Genomic DNA, 14,811 nt, shown 5'->3' with positions numbered 1-14,811 from the left:
GAGGGAGGGAGGGATAGAGGGAGGGAGGAATCAAGAAGGAAGGAACCATTTGTAGTCCAATGAATGAGGATGTTCTGTTTCAGTATGTCTTACATAATGTACTTGAATATGGAATGGACTCAACATCACCCAGCACCATGGGCAGGAAACAAAGGAATGGGTAGATATTCCAAAACCAAATTATAATTCCAGGAAAAGAGTAGTAGATATCAAGTGGTGTATAAAGCATCAAAATCTACACACAGTATTTTCCTATTAGTTCAATGGAGGACTTTGAGTTCCATGTTTTTCACTCTTGCACACTGTTCTATGATCTAGCCTGTTTCTCCGGCATTTTCATTTAAATTTTTTACATGTCAAAATGATTCTGTTTGCTGGGCGCTGGTGACTCTTAGTTATTCAGGAGGCTGAGATCTGAGGATCATGGTTCAAAGCCAGCCTGGGCAGGAAAATCCATGAGACTCATCTCCAATAAACCACCAGAAAACCAGAAGTGGCGCTGTAGATCAAGTGGTAGAACACTAGCCTTGAGTTGAAGAGCTCAGCGACAGCACATAGGCCCAGAGTTCAAGTCCCACAACCAACAACAACAACAAAAGATTCTTTTTTTTTTAGCACTATACTGCTTTCTATACTTTATGTTTTGTCTTAAACACAACTTCTTCTGATATATGTGTTACCTACCTATTTTCTTCATATCTCTAAGCATTCAAATGATCTTTCCCTTCAGTCTTTCCTAATGGCAGCACTTGATTATCTATGGCCTGTCTCTGTGTTCTATGCATAGGCTTTACTTCATTTATGTTCTTAAGGAAATTGATACACTTCTGTTCCCCTGAGTGTAACAGATTAAGCAGTTTATTTTTGGCACACATGCCATAAGCCTTGGTTGATAAGAGCCCTGACTCGGTGCTTGTCTACTAGATAATCACTGAGCTAGATAAGTGGTTCCTGGAATTTCAGTTGCTCGCATTGATTCTATGATTCTGACCCAGGCATAAGGTAGATCAGAGCAAAGTGACAAGAGCCAAATCAATGAAAAGTAGGAGCCAAAGAAAGCATCTGGGATAGTCTACAATGGATTGCTCAGAAGACAACTCAGCGTTAATCCAATTGTAACATCCAAGGATTGTGGCATAGGCTGGTGAGTGCCAAGAGCAGATGTAAGGGTAAAGGGTATCTGGATGATCGTACAGAGATTAGTTCATCAGCAGTGGAAGTCAAATTGGGCTCATCCTTCTCAGTAGGAATTAGAAATTCAGGAGCCTTGAATGATATCAACTCTTGCTTCAAAATAAGGGATCAAAGAAACTACTAAAACTAGAGAGTTGTTCAGACAACTTTGAAGTTCCCCACACGTAATACTGAATACCACTACATTTGCACCAAGGCAAAACTAAGATTACAAATCTAAATGAAAGAGGACAAATTGGGGAGGAAGTATGGGAAAGGATGAGAAGGGGAAACAAAGAGGAGGCAACAATGCTTGATAAGAAATGTACTCGTTATCTTGCCCATGTAATTGTAACTCCTCTGTATGGTATTCTCACAATAAAAAAAAATTAAAAACAAAACAAAACAAAAAAATCAGTCTTCTAACCATAAACCTAGTGAAGAGTTTCAACCAATTACACCCTAAAAGCATGTTAACACTAACTCCCACATTTATGAGAAAGAGTAGATGATTCAAAAGAATCTAAAAAATGATTAAATGTACCAGCTTAGGGCTTTGGAGATTGTTTTAGATGAGTTATTCATCTGCAGTTTCAATGTATATGAATAAATGGCAGGTTAAACTAAAAATGTATTATAAAAATGATTACACACACATAATATGAACTACCTGATTTGTGTTTGTAATAAACATGTGAATTTTAAAAAGCCAAGGGGGAAAGTTAATGTTGAATATTCAGAACAAGAAAGAGTTTCATCCAAGGGAATATTTCATAGGCAGATGGAAGTGAATATGCAAAATTGTTCCAGTTAGGCAAATGTCCCAGATAAATTTTCCAGATAAAACATGTGAGCAGTCCTATGCAATTTGCACTATTTTTAATAGTCTGTTCCTGAATTTTTTCATGACTTGAGTAATTTTGTCATCCTGTTCCTTTGAAACAACACTGAGTATGAAAAACGGAGCTGCAGGAAGAGCTGCTGGCCCAGGCACTGGTAGGCATAAAAGTGGACTAATGATGTTTTAACAGCAGTGGGAAAGGATGACAGATGTACAAGGGGAAGTACTTACGCATGTTGGAGATGAAGCCCATTAAGCCCCCAAACCTTGTGATATCTGTCTCATCACTCAGCCTGAGATTCATTATACAAGTGATTCAATACTTCCAAGTTACATTAGAGTCAGTGCCCTAGTGTTGTAGCCTCATTTCTGGAAACACCCTAATGAATTTATGGGTAGACTTTCTAGAAAAAAAAAAAGTGTGATTCCAAGATGAGAAAGGAAAGTGTTCAGGACAAGACTCTGAAGCCCAGATTACTGTGTTTGACTCCCAGCTCTACCAGTTGTTAGCTAAATGACCTTATACAAGGTTGCAAGTGGCCCTATGCATCTGTGAAATGGGGATTAAATGTCATATATCTCACAAGAGTGTTATAAGAAATTATACTGCACTACCCTGGTGCTAGTGTCTCACATCTATAAGCCAAATTAATCAGGAGGTTTGGAGGACTGTAATTCAAGGCTAGCCTTGAGCAGAAAAGTCTATGAGACTCCATCTCTAAAATAACTAGAAAAACAATCAGGCTGAAAGCATACCTCAAGGGGTAGAACGCCAATCTAACCAGTATGAAGTCAAACCCTAGTACGACCAAAAGAAAAAATATAGAAAAGAAAATAAAGGAAAGAAATTATTATATGTCACATAGTAATTAATGGATGATGAGAAAGACAAATGGTTGAAATCAACTTCAAGATTCAAACAAATGTGTTCCTAGGTGATGGTCTAGCAGCTCTAAGAGTTCCAACCTCTTGGAAATGACATTAAAATGCTTCCGTTCTCAAACAAAAACCTAGCTAGTTAAAAAAAAAGCAAAGATTATGATTTTTAATAAAGGTCAATGTGCTCACGCTTAACAGAAGCAATTTAAAGAACTAAAGTCTCAGCCGAACACTGGCAGTTCACACCTATAATCCAAGCTACTCAGGAGATTGAGATCTGAGGATCATGGCTCAAAGCAAGGCCAGACAAGAGGGTCCATGAAACTCTTTTCTCCAATTAACTAAGCAGAAAATGCTGGATGTGAAGCTGTGGCTCAAGTGGTAGAGTGCTACCCTTCAGCAAAAAAATAAGTAAATAAATAAATAAGCTCATAAACAGCACTTAGACCTTGAATTCAAATCCCAAGAGTGGCACACATACACACATATACACACACACAAAGAACTAAAAATCTCAAAATAATTTATCATTAGCAAGAAATAGCCAGAGGCTAAGTGTCAATCTGAAAAAGCAAAGATATTTTCTATATGTATGCTATTTTTAATGAAACAGGCACAAGAAATAACTTATTTTCAAGAAATAACTTATCTTCAAGCTTAACTAGTAAGAAATCTTTCTTGCATGCAAACCCTCCCCAAATTTCTCTGAAAAATATAAACAAGTCAAATTTAAAATAGGTCTTTGATATCAAGTTCAAAGCACTCACTGATCCCCAAAACTATGAGACCTATACAAGATACAACAGGGTAGTAGAGCAGAGTGCACAGCCTAAAACCAAGGCACTAATTACAATGGTCTTGTTTGTTGCAAGACATTACATTGACAGTTGGCTAAATTTACATGTACAAAGTAGAAGGAAAGGGTATACTTTTAGTATTTGCTTAATATATAAATTCATAATCCAAACTAAACAACATGGAAAATGTGCACATTAAAAATGATATTGAGAAGTTGCCAAAAAGAACTCATCCAACTAATAAAAGTCGATTCAATCAGATATTTCTAAGAAGAGTTAGGAGAGAAAATGACAGAAATTAAAGAATTTTATTCGGACCTTTCTTCAAAATGTGACAGGTCATAGTCAATAGAAAAGTGACAATTGCCTTCCAAATTAAAAACCAAAAAATAAAATACCAAAACACACTAGATCAGCATAGTAGCTTACATGTCGAAAGATATCCACAACAATATATCCTATTAGACATGCTTGTTTTAAATATGCTCTTGCCAATTTCCCATGTATCGTTTTTTTTTTCTTGAAGTTGTGCTGGTCCTGCAATCCACTTTGAGTTATGAAATAAAGTGAGAAACAGTACAGTGTATCTTCTGAGGCTAGGTATTTAAATAGTTGCATGACTTCCAGTTTTATTGCTTAGAATGCACTTTTGCAATCCCTGATCCCCATAGTATAAGGAAGTACAAGCAGACTTGTGGAGAAGACTCCATGGGAAACTGCAACTGTTGGCTAACAGACGCAGTGAGATTCCAGAGTAAGCACCAACTTTAAGCATATAAGTCAGGTAAATTACCCTTCCAACGATCTCATCGCCTCATAAAACGCCACATGAAGCAGAGCTGCTAGAACTTCCCTGCTCAAAATTTTGACCCAGCAAACACTGAGTAGAGTAAATCCATGTCGGAAATTATTAAATTAAACTTGCAAAGGTCACTATCTTCTTATTCTTTAGGCTAAATTGGATGTCCATCTCAGGTGCTCCTCTAACACACTTTCTCCCTAATTCTCATTTACCATGTTCTGTCACATCTATGCAAAAAAAGATGTACTTTCACACAATAACAAATAACTGCAACAACTAGGGAAAATAGTATTTATTCATGCCAATAATGGATATCTTCTAAGATAGATCAGTTGAGATAGAATAAGAAGGGTCATTTAAAAAAAAGTAAGGAAAAGCAAAACCACAGTTCTAGATCTATATAGATGTATACCCTCAATTCTGGAGCTTTCCAAGGAGTGATCCCAAAAGATTGTTTTTTCACAGTTTTCCAAAACCTGCCTTATCCTTTCATACTTCCCATTACCAAAATAGTATAACATTCTATTATATATAGCAACACAATCAACAACTTTGCCACTGAAGTATCTCACTAGTGTATTATTGTTTCCTGTTTTATTTTTCATTTGAAGGTGTTAAGACATTCACAAATGATAACTCCATTCATGGTGTCTTTGACGTCTACTCCCATTGGAGCAGTAGGTATGATGCTGACTCCCTATGATCCTGTAAAGTAAGTCATCCTTTCACTATACTATATAAATTGAAGTAAATCAATTCTACCAAAAAACACACATATACATTTCATACATCTATCTAATTATCTTGTGCACTCCAATAATATGTAGAATTATGTGTCAAATAAAAATAGAGAGATAGGGGCTGGGAAGGTGGCTCAGTGGTAGAGTGCTTGCCTTGCAGGCATGAGGCCCTGGGTTTGATTCTTCAGTACCACATAGCAGAAAAAAACAGAAGTGGCTCTGTAGCTCAAGTGGTAGAGCGCTAGCCTTGAGCTGAAGAGCTGAGGGACAGTGCCCAGGCCCAGAGTTCAGGCCCCAGGACTCACCAAAAAAAAAAAAAAGGAAAAAAAATAGAGAGATAGTGTTGTCCTATGCTAAGTGACATTCTTCCCTTATCGTTTCAACAAATGTTTACTTACTTAATAGCCTTGGAACTGGGGCTCAATTGAAAACAAGACAGACAAGGATTCTGCTCTCATAAAAGTTTCAGTTTACTCCAGAAGGAGGTAGATCAATAACATGATGGAAACATTATTTTCATAAAGGAAATAACTATGAATTTGATGAACTATAAAACTACAGAAAGGAAACCATGGGACCTATGGTTTCCCTTATTTGCAATAACTAGTATATGTCTGAGACAAGCAGAAAAGGTCAGATAAGATGGTGTTAAATGAAATGAACCCCAAGATAAGGAACACAAGTGGTTTTTTTATTTCTTGCTATTGCTTCTAACGTATTTATAAGATACCACGTGATTTTTGTTGCTTTGTATGTCCCTCCCCCACAGTATAACCCCTGTTTTCACTGTATTTGATGTTGGTATAATTTGGGGAAGGGAAGGGAAAGAGCAAATTGTTTAAACAGAGATACAGGTGGACCCATTGCAACAATGAGATATATAAGACATTATGTCAAAAAACGAATTTTACAATTTAGGGATGGAGGGGGAGTGTAGTTTGTGGAGTAGGGGGAAAACAAAGGAGGAGGCAACAATGCTTGATAAGAAATGTACTCATTTCCTTGCTCGTGTAACTGTAACCCCTCCTCTGTACAGTATTCTCACAATAAAAAAACTTATTTAAAAAACTACAGAAGATAAAAGTGGATGGGAAATACTCTATTCACTCCCTTAGAAGCTAGAGAGAGCTTTGGAGACACTTTAACAGACTTCAACAGCATAAGAAACTGAAAACAAAACAAAAAAAAACAGTTAAGGTCCAGGAGAAAGCATTCTCTATGGACAAAACAATATTGTAAAAGAAGAACTTGGACCTTCTTAGGAGCTGGAAGAAGCATTGTCTGTAAGCAGACAACTTGAATCAATAGATCCGATGGGTTATGTGGGTGAGCAGGAAGAAGGTCTTACACAACGTTGGATACCAGAAAAAGTTTTCACTAGATGTACAGTGGACAGCAAATGGCAGCTAGCTAGGGAATGGAATATTACTTAGCTCTAAGAAATTTGTTTGAATTCCATGAGGAAAAGAAAAAAAGAAGGAAGCAAGGGAGATTTTTAAGAAAACAGAAGTAAGCTGGGCACTGGTGGATCACACCTGTAATCCTAGCTACTCAAGAAGGTGAGATTTGAGGATCATGGGTGGTGACCAGCTCAAGCAGAAAAATCCCCAAGACTTATCTTCAATTAACCAGCAAAAAAAAAGAAAAAAAACAAACCAGAAGTGTGGGTGTGGCTCAAGAGGTTAGAATGCCATCCTGGAGTGAAACAAAAGCTAAGCAAACTTGAGAGGCCCCTGATTTCAAGCTTCAGTACCAGCATACTACACTACCCCCTCCCCTCCCACACACACACATGATGAGGGAGAATAGAAGGAGAAAAGACAAATATATTGAGATATGTATTAAGCATGACTCTAGCATTGGCTTATTCCCTTAAACCAAACAGCGAATTTTAATTAAATGGTCTGCCTCTCAGTTCTGCATGTCAATGGATCCTATTGTGCATGATCATCAGATTTTAGTTCTGCCTCATACTTGGATACAGAAGACTTTTGCCTGAGACACAACTTTTGCTCCAGGCACATATATTCCTAAGCAGACATCTAAAAGTCTAAATTAGTAAAAAAAAAATTGTAAATAGCATCAATTGTTATCAAATAAATCTCATTATAGTAACCATGTTGAATATATTATATGAGCCAGTCACTTCCACTGAATTTTCCTGAAAACAAAGATAAACTGCCATAGTGCTTCTTTCAGATGAAGAGAAAGTTTCAGGTTCACCCTCAGTAGGGGCAGTGTCCCACTGCAACTCATAGGCTGGTAAAAAATGAAGGGCAAAGCCAGATCACAGTAATTCTAAGTCCAAAACAATGGCACTAGATTGACTAATTGCTAGAGGTATGCCCAGGCTTCTGTCAGTCTAGAATAAAAAGAGTTGAATGCTGAAAACACATCTTAAATTGGAAGGTCAGTCCAAGAAATTTAAGCCAATATGGTACCAGTTAAGACTGAAGAATTTAAAAGTCCAGGATACCAAAGCAGGGGTCAGTAGAAGTACACATGGTTAAGTATCAGATCAGGTATGGCAATAGGACTAAAGCCCCAGTGGACAGTGGAATTCAGCCTCTAAAGGCTTCTTCCTGCTAATCTTTAGTTTCCTAACCTTTCCTTTCCTCAGGATAGATTGGATTCGCATTCATGTAGCACATTTTCTCCCTCTAATCCAACACTTATTCCACCCTTACTCTCTTAGTGAGTCTGAGCTGTTACAACCCAAATACCACAGAATGGATTGTTTATTTTTCACAGAAATGAGAGCTGAAATTCTAAGATTAGGGAGCCACCATGGTCAGGTTTTGCTGGGAGACATTCTCCAGCTCTCAGCCTGTTGACTTGTGGTGTATTCTTGTGTAGTAGACAAAGGACTGGAGAACTCTCAGAGGTCTCCTTTATTTAAAGAATTATACCCATTTGTGACTGCTCGGTTGTCATGTTTTAAATCACCTCCACAAAAACCTCTATTATAATACTATCATATTAAGGGTTAGAATGTATTTTGAAGAGGCACAAACATTCAGTCCAGAACAATTGTATCTTTCCTCACTGTTCTACTCAGTAGAAGCTAACTGGAACCATTCACAAAACTGTATCCTTTGTGTACTGTTTTACACGAAATAAATAAAGGCATTTACTTATTTTTTCTACTATTAATATGAAAGGAAGTCTGCTAGCATTGGCTCTAACCTATAGTCCCAGATACTTGGGTGACAGATCAGGAGGATTAAGGTTCAAGGCAAAAATTTAGTGAGATTTGATTTCAACATACAAGTTGGACATAGTGTTTACATCTGTAATCTCAGGTACATTTCCTGCATAATAGAGGAATCATGGCATCGGGCAGATCAGGTTAAAAAAAGAGAGATCTTATCTGTAAAACACCTAAATCTATAACTTCCGGGTAGGAGTCATTCAAATGGTACACCGAGCACCTGCCTAACCTGCCTAACCTGAAGTCCTGGGTTCATATCCGAGTGCCACAAAATAAAAGGCAGAGAAAGATATAGGTTCACTTATGAAGTGCTCGTACAGCTTAAAAAGGTGTCCTTCCCTTCAAGACCCACGTGTAAAAGTCATGGTTGTCCACTTGTAGTTTTACCCGCCTCACCCACAGGCCCAAAACCAATCTAACCACAGATGGAAAACCTTCAAACCTGTAAGCTAACATAAACCTTTGCTTCTTACAAGTTCATTATCTCAGCTATACTATCACAGTGACAAAGCTAACACATGTACCAAGAGGAGAAAAGAGTACAGTGAGGCTGTCAGTTTACAAGTTAGCATCTAGTTGCTCAATTTGGAAGCATTTAGAATCCAGGAAACAAAGAGGGTATTTATAATGTCAGAGATGTTGTTCATTTACATACAGTTTACATACAAAAATCAACAGTCATGTGTTCATTTAAAGTATGTTTTTGTCACTGAAAATTATGGCCAGCAAAGTATTTTGAAGGATAAAATACCAATGATGCCTATACAGAGGTGTAAATTAATAAAGAAGGGGAATTTTGCTCTGAGTAATGGGCTAATTAAGGGATGGGATTTTGTTTCTTCTCTCAAGGAAACTCCTTGAAGGTGATAAGCTATAAATGTTAATGTAGGCACAAAGCACTCCAGTATAGGTCTCAGTGTCTGAATGAAATCTATCTAAAATTGCAATGCCCTGTCCTAAACCATAGAAGATTCAGAGAGAGGCCAGGACCATTTCGATATCATGAGACCAAATGACTCCCTTCAATAAGTACAAAGAAAAACGGTTGACTCCACAAGGCTCTGAGGAAGGTTTAGCAATAGAAGGAATGTTCAGGAGATTGGGACTATAGCTACAGAAAAGAGATACATACTTTGAACATGCAATTCAAAGTGATAATGAAACAGTGATATGTATATCCCTGTTAAAAATAGTGATCTCTATCACTCCAGTTACATTAGGAGAACTGAGGCCTGTACTAGCATTTCCCCATAAAAAAAAATAGATAGGGCTGGGAATGTGGCTTATTAGTAGAATGCTTGCTTAGCTTGCATGAAGCCCTGGGTTTAATTCCTCAGGACTACATAAATAGAAAAGGCTGCAAGTGGTGCTATGGTTCAAGTGGTAGAGTATGAGGTGCTAGCCTTGAGCAAAAAAAAGTTGTGATAGTAATTAGAGAAAAGATTCAAGAGTGACATGTGTGATTGTGAAGCCTGGTAAATAAATAAATAAGCTTGTATTAAAATATGAATGGTAGGTGAATTTATGGGATGTCCATTAATGCTCAAATCTAAAATAATAGACTCACCAACATTCCACACAATTGTGAAATAAGGCAGCTAATTCTTCACACAAGATCATTTTATGTGTATCAGCATTGCCTCTGAGTGATGTTCTGCTAGTTTCTCTACAGTGTTAGTTTGTAAGCATAATTTCAAATGTTAAAAGGGCATGGAACAAATATTGTTTATCCTATGTGTAAATTCAATGAATAAATTTTCCTTTTCTTCCCTTAGATAATTCTCTTTCCTAGTTTCCAGATGAATAACAAGAGTTGACATATGTTAATTCACAGCAAATGTGCTCTCTTGCTCTCTCCTATTCTAGAATCTCTCTCTTTCCCTTCCTCCTTCTCCATGCACATGCACACACACACACACACACACACACACACACACACAAACACACAAATACACTAAAAATATATCCATCATTAGCTAACAGATGCCTTATGAGAACAGAAAACAAAGAAAGATGATAAAATGCTCCCATCAGTACACAGAAAAATCTGGTTAAATGCCAACTCAGAAAGAAATTATTTTCAAATTATATGCCATGATTTTCATAACTGGAGTAAGAAAAATGAATAAGCAGGAGTTAAGAGCAACCAGCCTTTCACACCATGAATGATGACCTCCAAAGCTTCAGATTTCTCCTTCACACATAAACCAATCAAGCTTATGTCTAAACACAGACTAAGTGCCATCCTTCCTCCATGGTATAACCTCTGTTGTCACTGTGTTTGATTCTGGTGCCCTGGATCTTGTATACATACATATATATATATATATATATATATATATATATATATATATATATTCTAATTTGGGGAGAGGAAGGGAAATAACAAAATGCTAAAATGAGGATTTAGGTTGACCCATTGTAACAATGAGATGTACAAGACACTATGTTTACAACTTGGGAGGGAGAGAGGTGTTAGGGAGGTAGGGAGGGAAGGGATAGTAGGGGATAAACAAAGGAGGGGTAACAATGCTCAATAGGAAACATACTCATTGCTTTACTCATGTATCTTTGCAATAAAAAATTTAAGAAAGCAGACCCATTTTCCTTAAAAGAGCTTGATACAATGTACAACCTATATTTTAAAATGGCAATGTATTTGTTAAACTATGCTATCTTTTCCAAATTTTAAGAAATTCTTTTGAGAATTCCGGAGTTGTATACACTGAGTTGTATTTCCTCCAACCAAGTTCGTATATTGAAGTTACAACACCTAATATTTCAGAATGTCATTTAATTGGGAGATGGGGTCTTTTAGGGGGGTTGTATTAATTAAATATATATTTTATTGTACAGATATTGTACAGAGGGGTTACAGTTATATGAGCAAGGTAATGAGTACATTTTCTACCAACCATTATTACCCCCTCTTTTGTTTTTCTCCTACCACCCTTTCCTCCCCACGTCCCAAACTCCTCCCCCAAGTTCCCCCACTCTCTGCAAGTTGTAAAGTTCATTTTCAACATAGTGCTTTGTATATATCATTGTTACAATGGGTCAGCCTGTATCCTTGTTTCAGCATTTTGTTATTTCCCTTCCCCTCCCCAAATTAGAAAAATGTATATACAAGATGCAGGTCACCAAAATCAAATACAGTGAAAACAGGGATGAGATGGAGCCTTTGAAGAGGAGATTAATTTAAAAATCAGGTCATTAGAATATACCCTAGTCCAATGCAGCTGTTGTCCTTAGGGTATTAGGTCACAGATTAAAAGAACACATCTGAAGACATGGGAAAAGATAGAAATCTTCCAGCCAAGAAGAGAGGCCCCAGAAGAAACTAACCCTGTTGACATCTTCATCTCAGACTTCTGACCTCCAGAAGCATGAGAAAATGAATTTGTCTTGTTTAAGTGGGACCGCCTACCAAGCCAACACAGTTATTAGCATCCTGAACTCATGGCAATAAACATTTCATAAATACCAATGCTCATATGACAAAAGTTACTTTTCCATAAATATCACCTGTACCCATATGGAAATATCACTCAGGAATATCTATAAGATGAAATGAGTACATTCCAAAAGTCTGACCAAATTTTTCATAATGTTAGAGTAATAATTGAGGTTGGATTTTTTTGGGGATAGGGGTGGTAGAAATTGTATACTCAGGGACTCCAGGTAGAGGGCACAAGATTAGAAAACCCCATGAGTAGGGTATGGAGATGTAGAAAACTGGCTTTAGGCCTTGCTTCCTGGACCTGTGATAAGTTTTCTTAGGCAAGAGAGTACAAAACAAACTGACTACAGTAAAGTCACCTTGGTTCCTATCCTTGTTCCTAAATTCCCTATGGAACTTCTACCTAATATTATAGTTTTCTCTAGTTCATTGTTTACATGTCTGCCTCAAATCTCTAGACCAGTAGTTCCTCTAGAGCAAAGACCATGGCTGAGACATGTGTTTGATAAGCGGATGAATGAGTAAATGAATGGCTGTAGAAATAAATGAGTAAAAATAAATCAGAGATCCAGGGCATCTAAGTGAATTCCAAACAGCAAGCAATCAGCAGTATAAGCAGATGAATTGTCCAACTGCAGCTATCAGAGTATAACACAGTCAATGGACAGCACATATTATTCAGTCCCTGGAGGCATTATTCAATCTCATTGCAATTTAGTTCAAAGAAGATTAGACCCAGTTACATTCGGCCTTTCTTATATGGTTATAACAGATCTAACAACCAGACTGAGTTAATGCCGAATCGATAAACTTCAGTCTCTTCTTTCAAAGAAAAAAATTGATCTCAGAGTCCAAAAGGACAAGGAGACCTATAATTTGAAAGGTGACTGAGGAACATATCATAGTTAAGCTCCATGAGGACAAGTAAAGGATCTATACAATGTCCCTAGTTCTGATACTAATTGATTCCCAATACATATTTATCAATCAGATCAACTCATGGTGATTTTACCTCCAAGATATACACAAGTTAGCACCGATAAATAATACTGGAAAATTAAAAGGTGTTCTACGAATTTCAATATTTAATTTGTCCAGAAATAGCAAATATGAAGCTGTGGCATTTGATGAAACCAGCCTCCCCCAGGCCCATCTCCCTGTGAGCCATGTGAATCCTGTCACCCTTACATACACAAACTGGCCTGAATCCAACCAGGAAGCCCAAGGATAGAACAGCTTAATCACGACTTGTTCCTATGCACTCGGCATGCATGGTATTTTAATATGAGCTGAGCATTCATCACTTTAATTACATGTTCACAGCACCTTAGCCATCTAGGTGGCAATCAAATGGCTCAAAGGTTGACTACTTGCTTTTCCAAATAAAGGGAGAAAGTGATAGGGAGGGAAAGAGTGAAAGGGGAAAGTAGGACTGATTAAAGGGGTGTGAAGGGAAGTGAAATTAATTAGACACAGGCTAAATGACAACAGCCACAGTGATGGGCTATTGATATTTGTCATGGCATACAACTCTCAGAGCAACTTTGTGGAACAGACACAATTTTACCAGTAGGTACCTGAATGTGAATAGTGATTTTAAGCAACATTCATCTATTGCATCAATCCATAAGTTAGTAATCAAGTCTAAATTTAGCTGAGAGATTTGTCTGTTAGCTGTTCGTGTCCCACAACCACTTGCTGAACTTGTAGGTCTTCCTTGGGGGAAGGGATCTTCACAGATTGTCAGCTAGGGTTACCTGTTCCTCAGGTTATATCTTATGTTCGTATAGCCACAAGGTCTGAGTTTGGAAAGCCAGGCAACTGTTCATTCTCTTGCTGGTCTTCCCTCCCATTCTTTTTTTAAAATGTTTTTTTTATTGTGAAAATACTGTACAGAGGGGTTAAAGTTGCATGAGTAAGCTAATGAGTACATTCCTTACCAAGCATTGTTACCCCCTCCTTTGTTTATCCCCTACCATCCCTTCCTTCCCACCACCAAAACTACACTCTCCCCACCCCCGCCTATATTGTAAAGTTTGTTTTTCAACATAGTGTCTTGTACATCCCATTGTTACAATGGGTCAACCTGTGTCCCTATTTAAGCATTTTGTTTTTTCCATTCTCCTCCCCAAATTAAACCGCCTTCAAATACTGTGAAAACAGAGGTTATACCATGTGGGGAGGAACATACAAAGCAACAACAAAATCACATGGTACCTTATAAATACCTTAGAAACCATAGCAAGAGAAAAAAACCACTTATATCCCTATCTTGGGATTCATTTCACTTAACATCATCTTATATGGTCATATGTACATAGCTTTTGACCTTTTCTGCTTGTCTGAGACATATACTAGTTATTGCAAATACGGGAAACATGGGACCTATGTTTCTTTGGGCCTGGCTTACTTCACTTAACATAATTTTTTCCAAGTCTTTCCATTTCCTAACAAATATATATATATATCACATTTTCTTGATCCATTCATCTACTGAGGGGCATCTGGGTTGGTTCCATATCTTAGCTATGATAAATAATGTTGCAATAAACATAGTTGTGCTGGTAGCTTTAGTATGGTCTTGTTTGTGATCATTTGGGTAAATGCCCCAAAGTGGAATTGTTGAATCATAGGGGAGCTCTATGTGGAGTCTTTTGAGGAACCCCCATACTAATTTCCAAAGTGGTTGAACAAGTTTACACTCCCAACAACAATGCAGTAAGGTTCTCTTCTGTCCACATCCCCTCCAGCATCTGTTGTTATTAGAGTTCTTGATTATAGCCATTCTAACTGGGATGAGGTGGTATCTCAGTGTTGTTTTGATTTGCATTTCTTTTATGGCTAGGGAGGTTGAGCATTTCTTCATGTGTCTATTGGCCATTCTTATGTCCTCTTTAAAGAAGATTCT

Source organism: Dipodomys ordii, unplaced genomic scaffold (assembly GCF_000151885.1).
Source record: "Dipodomys ordii isolate 6190 unplaced genomic scaffold, Dord_2.0 Scaffold8, whole genome shotgun sequence".
Lineage (NCBI taxonomy): Eukaryota > Metazoa > Chordata > Mammalia > Rodentia > Heteromyidae > Dipodomys > Dipodomys ordii.
The sequence above is the reverse complement of the archived record's forward strand: the minus strand, read 5'-3'. Positions refer to the sequence as shown.